This window comes from Diabrotica virgifera, chromosome 5, assembly GCF_917563875.1.
Source record: "Diabrotica virgifera virgifera chromosome 5, PGI_DIABVI_V3a".
Lineage (NCBI taxonomy): Eukaryota > Metazoa > Arthropoda > Insecta > Coleoptera > Chrysomelidae > Diabrotica > Diabrotica virgifera.
This window is the reverse complement of record NC_065447.1, coordinates 250,489,263-250,496,244: the sequence shown is the minus strand read 5'-3', so window position 1 is coordinate 250,496,244 and position 6,982 is coordinate 250,489,263.

The following is a 6,982-nucleotide window of genomic DNA, read 5'->3' as shown; positions in this document are numbered from 1 at the left end:
ATCTCAATCGGTTTTAAAGCAATAAAATAAATCGTCAGTTTGTAAGAAAAAATTCAACATCTCGTATCTAGGAAACGAAACATTTGTGGCCATACGTTTATAAAGCCAACTGTCATTATTTTTTCATGCAGAATTATCCCTTAAAGTTTGTAGCACTTATTTAGAAACACCGTGTATTGATGAAGAACTTTTTTATTATCCAACATAAATGAATGAATCAAAAAGCAGAATGTTAAGAAAACCTGAGGCTATAGCTGGGTTTTAGTTTCAGTATTTTATAAATGCTAGAATATTCCACAGGGTGATGCGAACTTTGAGAAAAAACGCAGTTTGATTGGTACACCCGGCATACAATGAAAATTTACCTGTTTAGCAAGAATATTATTACAGTGGTATTGTTAAGAATGAGGCTATAACATATTAAAAAAATCACTTAAATCGGACGACAACAGGTTTAGGAAATTCTAGACATTAAAAATGACCAAATTTTTAAGTGGGAAGATTTCTATGCACGTAAGTTTATGTAAATAACACAAAACTTGAGTAAGTTCATCAAAAAAGTCGAAGAAAACCCCAAAACACCAAAATTACATATATCAGCATCCAACAAAACGCTAATAGAAAATGACCTGAATAATCAGCTAAAGAATTCAACAAATGAAAACAATACAGAAATATGGAACACGTTTAAAGATCTTACCTGGAAAGTAATGGAAAAATATACGACAACGATGCAGAGGCACAAAAAACAACAATGGATGACTGATGAAATCCTGGAATTGATGGAGCAGAGAAGAAAACTGAAAGAACAAAACAGAATACAAAGAAAAACAAAAACTAATTAAACAAAAAATAAAGGTAGCTAAAGAAAAATGGATGGAGGATAAATGCAAGGAATTAGAAAAGTTGAATGAAAAACATGATACGTTTAATATGTTTAAAAAAGTTAGAGAAGTAGCTGGTCTTTTTTATAAGAAAACTCCACATACTATAACCGATTCGTCGGGAAAAATGATAATAGACGAACACGAAATCCGAACTACCTGGTATAATTATATAAATGAACTGTATAATGATGATAGACCCGAAGAACTGGACACTTTAGATGAAGGTGAAGGACCAGAAATACAACATGCTATAAAATTGGCAAAAAACAAGAAAGCCGTTGGTCCCGACAACATACCTACAGAAATGTTGAAGCTCATAAATGAGGAAAACATTGGAATACTAGTTAAACTTTTCAAAGATGTTTATTCGACTGGTGATATCCCTGAAGATTGGTTAAAGTCCGAATTCATAACCCTACCAAAAAAACAACGTCCGAAAAACTGTAGCGACTATAGAATGATAAGCCTTATGAGCCACACCTTGAAAATCTTTCTACGTATCATCCACAGTAGAATCGGAGATAAATGTGAAGAAGACCAGGATGAAACACAATTTGGCTTCAGAAATGGACTGGGAACCCGGGACGCACTCTTTGCACTAAATGTGTTATTGCAGAAATGCCGAGATCAAAGGAAAGACGTCTTTGCTGTATTTATTGACTATGAGAAGGCCTTTGATCGAGTACAACATCACAAATTAATTAAAATACTAAAGGATAAAGGAGTTGATAGTCAAGATGTACGAATCAGAAAAATTATACTGGCGTCAAACAGCGACAGCTTGCATAAATGGAAAATCAACAGAAATGTGCAAAATACAAAGAGGCGTCAGACAGGGTTGTATACTGTCCCCACTGTTGTTCAATTTGTATTCAGATAGAATATTTAAGGAAGCGCTGCATAATTTGGAATGGGGTGTGAAGGTTAATGGAATTCTGATAAATACAATCAGATATGCAGACGATACAGTTATTTTAAGTGATGATATGAATGGATTACAACACCTTTTAAATGCCATTGACACAGTGGGAAGAGAGTTTGGCCTAAATATAAACTGTTCAAAAACAAAATACATGGTATTTAGCCGTTTGGCCCATCAAGATTCACGGTTATATGTTGATGGTCATATGATTCAAAGAGTACCTAGTTTTAAATATCTTGGTTGCTAATTACTGAACAACTAGATCCAGATAAAGAGATAAAATGTAGAATCGAGATAGCCCGCACGACATTTTTAAAAATGAGGTCATTCTTCTGTAATGATACCTTGCAACTTCAACTTCGAAAGCGCATGATTAAATCCTACATTTGGTCAGTCCTCTTGTATGGTGTCGAAGCATGGACATTAAAAATATCCACCATTAACCGTTTGGAGGCCTTTGAAATGTGGCTGCACAGACGTATTCTAAAAATACCATGGACGGCTATGCTGACAAATGTGGCAGTCCTTAAGAGAGCAAATGCTACCCGCGAGCTGCTTGATAACATCAAATATAGAAAGATGGCCTATTTTGGACACGTAGTAAGGGGAGACCGGTATAATATTCTTCAACTTATTATGATGGGTAAAATCGAAGGACGCAGAGGAATTGGTAGAAAGCAGGCCTCTTGGTTGAAGAATATCCGGGAGTGGACAGGAAAAAAGAAAGCAGAACACCTATTTAGAATAGCTCGAGACAGAGACAGTTTCGCCATGTTAATCGCCAACGTCAAGGGGACTTGATAGGGCACGTTAAGAAGAAGAAGTTCATCAAATTGTTTACCTTGGATATCAATTACATTGTAGCGCAGAGAGCCACGGTGAAATTAGATCACAGATAGAGCAGGCCAGAGCCGCTTTTTCCAAACAACTAAAATTGGCATTGAGGATCCGTCTACTTCGCTACTATACGTGTTCTTGATATTACTTTATGGTGTCTAGTCTTGGACGGTGAATAAAATCCATCTAAATTGCCTTCACGCTTTCGAAATGTGGTGCTATAGAAAAATTTTTAAAAGTTTCTTGGTTGAAGAAGATTTAACCAGTACAATTAGTACAAAGCGGAGTCGGACAAGGCAACTCATTAAGGCCACTGCTCTTTAATATAATAATGGACGATATAATAGAAGCAGTACTTAAATGTCATGGTTACAAAATGGGGAACAAAGAAATCCAAATATGTTATGCAGACGACGCCGCATTAATCACCGAGACAGAAGACGATCTCCAAAGATTGACACACATTTTCAATACAACAGCCAAGAAATACAATATGATAATATCAGCAGAAAAAACCAAATGTACCTATGACAACATCTAAATACCCACTACGATGTAAAACCGAAATTGATGGGAAAATAATAAAGCAGGAAGCAAGGTTTAGATATGTGGGAATAGATATAACCAGTTACGGAGATGTTGAAGAGGAAGTACGACAACAAAGCTAAAATCAAGTAAAGCGGCAGTGTCTCTTAATGACATAATCTGAAAGAACAAACACCTAAGAAAAGACACAAAAGCAAGAATCTATAAAGCAGCAATTAGACCTATATTGACATACACGGCGCACAATGGTAAATTTCGCCGAAAACCTGGCCAAAATGTAAAAATTTTAAGTTTATAGGTAAGGTTTGTTCAACAGTAAATGGTTTGAGTTCAATTAGTGCGGTCGTAAATATTATTAAATTTATCTGACCTGCCCATTGTTAAGACCCACCCGGAGCGATAAGCCACCGAGGTAGACAGAGTTGGTCTTTTGCAATTAACACTGACTAGACGGTACTCCCATAATAAAGCTTAAAATAAATTTTACCTGAAACCGGGCCTTTTATACTATTATCGGTTAATCCGGGCTGTTTATAGTGGTAACTAATTAAACTTAACCATTTACTGTTTAACATACCATATACCCCGAGAAATTTTCTATGAATCTTGCTTTGTAGGTTTTTGAGAATCATAAACGGCCGTTAAGGGTAGAACAATACAAGCAGATATGCATGGGCGCCCATATAAAAAATTTTTAGGGGAGGGACCAGCCGTGAAGATATGTTGCACACTACATTTTGTATACTTTTGGATGACAATACATTATTATAGTTTACAGCAACACAAAAAACTAGGGGGGACGTGGCCGTGTCCATGGGTATGGGCGCCTATGAGATCGTATATTTATATTAAAAAATTAAGTGTGTTATACAATAATATTGGGCATTGTTTGGTTTTCATTTATTAAGAACTATAGACGTGTATTATTTTGTTAGTTTGTAGTAGATGCTATGTCTGGAGGTAAGTGGATTATTTTAATATACTTATTAGACTTTTTTTTCGTAAAATACACTTTATTTACAACATATTTGCAAAATATTGGCAAGAATTTTCAATCGTTTTAAGTTTTCCAAGTTTTAAAAAGGGAAAAATAAAAAGTCCACTTTGCTCAGCAAAGATATTTTTCTTAATAAATAGTTCAAAACGTATATAAATAATCCTCAAAAAATCATCTGCAGCCAAGTGCATCCTTAGCGGAATTTTTCATTTTAAAGAAATATAACACGCTGGAGAATTTCTACATTAAGAGACTTTGATGTTATATGGTCAGTTAATAAAGTAAGAACAAAATATGAAGCATCTGATACAGTAAATTTACAGTTTTTTTACACAAGAGCCGCCGTTTTTTGTTATTTTTTTGCTTTCTTCTTCTTTTTTTTAATCTCTAAGTCTTTTTACTCTTATGTATAATCCTATGTTTTTGCTTCCTTATTTTTATATTTTTTAATAATTTTGGTCGTGTGAGCCCAAAAATTTTAATTTTTTAAAAATGAAATGCATAAACGAAACTTTGTAATAAGAAACCACACTTGGGAGGTAATAATTATAATTAATCGGATCCATTTACAAAACAATTAAGATGTATTAGCAGTTGACCTACGTATTTTTGGCTTCTTAATATTAAGTATCGTTTTATGCATTTTATTTAAAAAAAGGGAACATTTTTGGACTCACATGACCAAAATTATTAAAAAATGTAAAAATAAGAAAGCAAAAAAGATAGAGACCTATAGATAAAGATAAAAGGACTTAAGATTAAAAAAAAAAAGAAGAAGAAAACAAAAAAATAACAAAAAACGGCGGTTTTTGTGTAAAAAACTGTAAACTTAGTGGTTTAGCTGCTTCATATTTTGTTCTTACTTTATTAACCGGCCATAACATTAAAGTCTCTTAATGTAGAAATTCTCCAGCATGTTACAGTTTTTTAAAATGAAGAATTCCGCTAAGTTTGCAACTTGTTGCAGATGATTTTTTGAGGAATAATTATACACATATTGAGCTATTTATTAAGCAAAAAATCTTTGCTGACCAAAGCTGACTTTTTTACTTTTCCCATTTTAAAACTTGGTAAACAGAAAACGATTGAACATTCTTGCAATCATTTTGTAAATATGTTGTAAATAAAGTTTATGTTAGGAAAAAGAATCTAAAAGATATATTAAAATACTCCACTTACCTCCAGAAATAGTACACTATAAAATAACAAAATAGTACACCTCTATAGTTTTAAACGAAAACCTAACAATGCCTCAATTGTACCACACACTTTAATTTTTCGGTCCGCTTTCGTTCAATCCAAACTTTACAGTAATATAAATTGTGATATGCTTGTATTGTTCTACCCTCAACGGCCGTTTATGATCCTCAGAAACCTACAGAGCAAGATTCATATAAAATTTCTTGGAATATATAAACTTATATTTTTGCATTTTGGACAGGTTTTCGGCAAAAGTCACCACTGTGCGGCGGAGACAAGACCCGGCACATCTAAAACGAGACACTAGAAACAACAGATGAAAATACTCCGACGAATATCAGGCAGAAAGTCTGTTGGATAGGGAGAGAAGCGAAAACATAAGATGATCATGCAATTTAGAATACATAAATGGATGGGTGACAAAACGGAAACAGGAGTGGAACGAACACATTAGAATGGTGGAGGATAGGATAGTACGAATAGCATGAGGTAAGTCACCAAATGAACAAAGAAGTATTGGCAGACCAAGAAAAATAATATGGTGCCATAACTCATAACTTAAACAATTTAGGAGGCTAATATTGAAGAAGACATACAAAGAAAGGAAGAAAAAGAAGATAAGATTTAACTCCACAATACTAGATCGCCTCAGTAAATACTGAGATTATAAAAAGCATCAAGAAGCGAATATGTAATGAAAGTGTCCCAAATATAGGTTGCTACAAAATACTTATTATGCAAGGGAAAATAGCAGGCAGTCCACGAAGAACTTGCGAAATTGGTAGGGGGTTGGTAGTTATTGAAATTATGGTAGCTATGATGGTAACCAACGTTCTGAAAGGACATGGTATATGAAGAAGAAGAAGACCCAGGTGGAATATATCCAGAGCGTATTTTACTTTATCGTGTTCGGGCATATCATTCATTTAATTTCGGCTCTGTATCGGGCTACATCAGTTACATCTTTGTTGGTGAGCCACAAATTCTCGAGGATACACCGATGAGGACAGTTTCTGCATGAAAGATGTTGTATGTTGTACGTTTCATATGTTATTGTATGTTTCCAAGTCACAGTTCACAAACATCTTAATCCTGATGATTGATTTTACTGGAGCGCGACCCCCGTTCTTATCTTATTCATAGTTTTCCACGTTGTATTAAAGTCTAGAGATTGGTCGGTTCATTGAACCTGGGGAAAAGGAAAATACTCTGGCGGTTCATCTTTCACTCTTCCAAGTTTTTCCTGGATTTTAGTCACTTTCGTGGTGTTGAGCTCTGTCTTGAACATTTCTGCGCGTTGAGATATCGTCGAGATATGAAAAACCCGCTGCTCTATATAGATTTGGTGATTTTTCTAGTGACTTTCTTGGGTGTGAATCTGTCTTTTTAGTTTACTTTTGGTTTAAAAACAAACCATAGTCGCCAACTGGCTCTGCTAAATATCTATGGCCAACGCACTCTGTGGAGTGGACTGTGACATGAGACATGACTAGTCTGTGCATGACATCTGACATCGACATCACTCACTGTCACTGCACTTGTCACTGCACTTGTCACTTGTCACTGCACTTGTCACTTGTCACTTGTCACTTG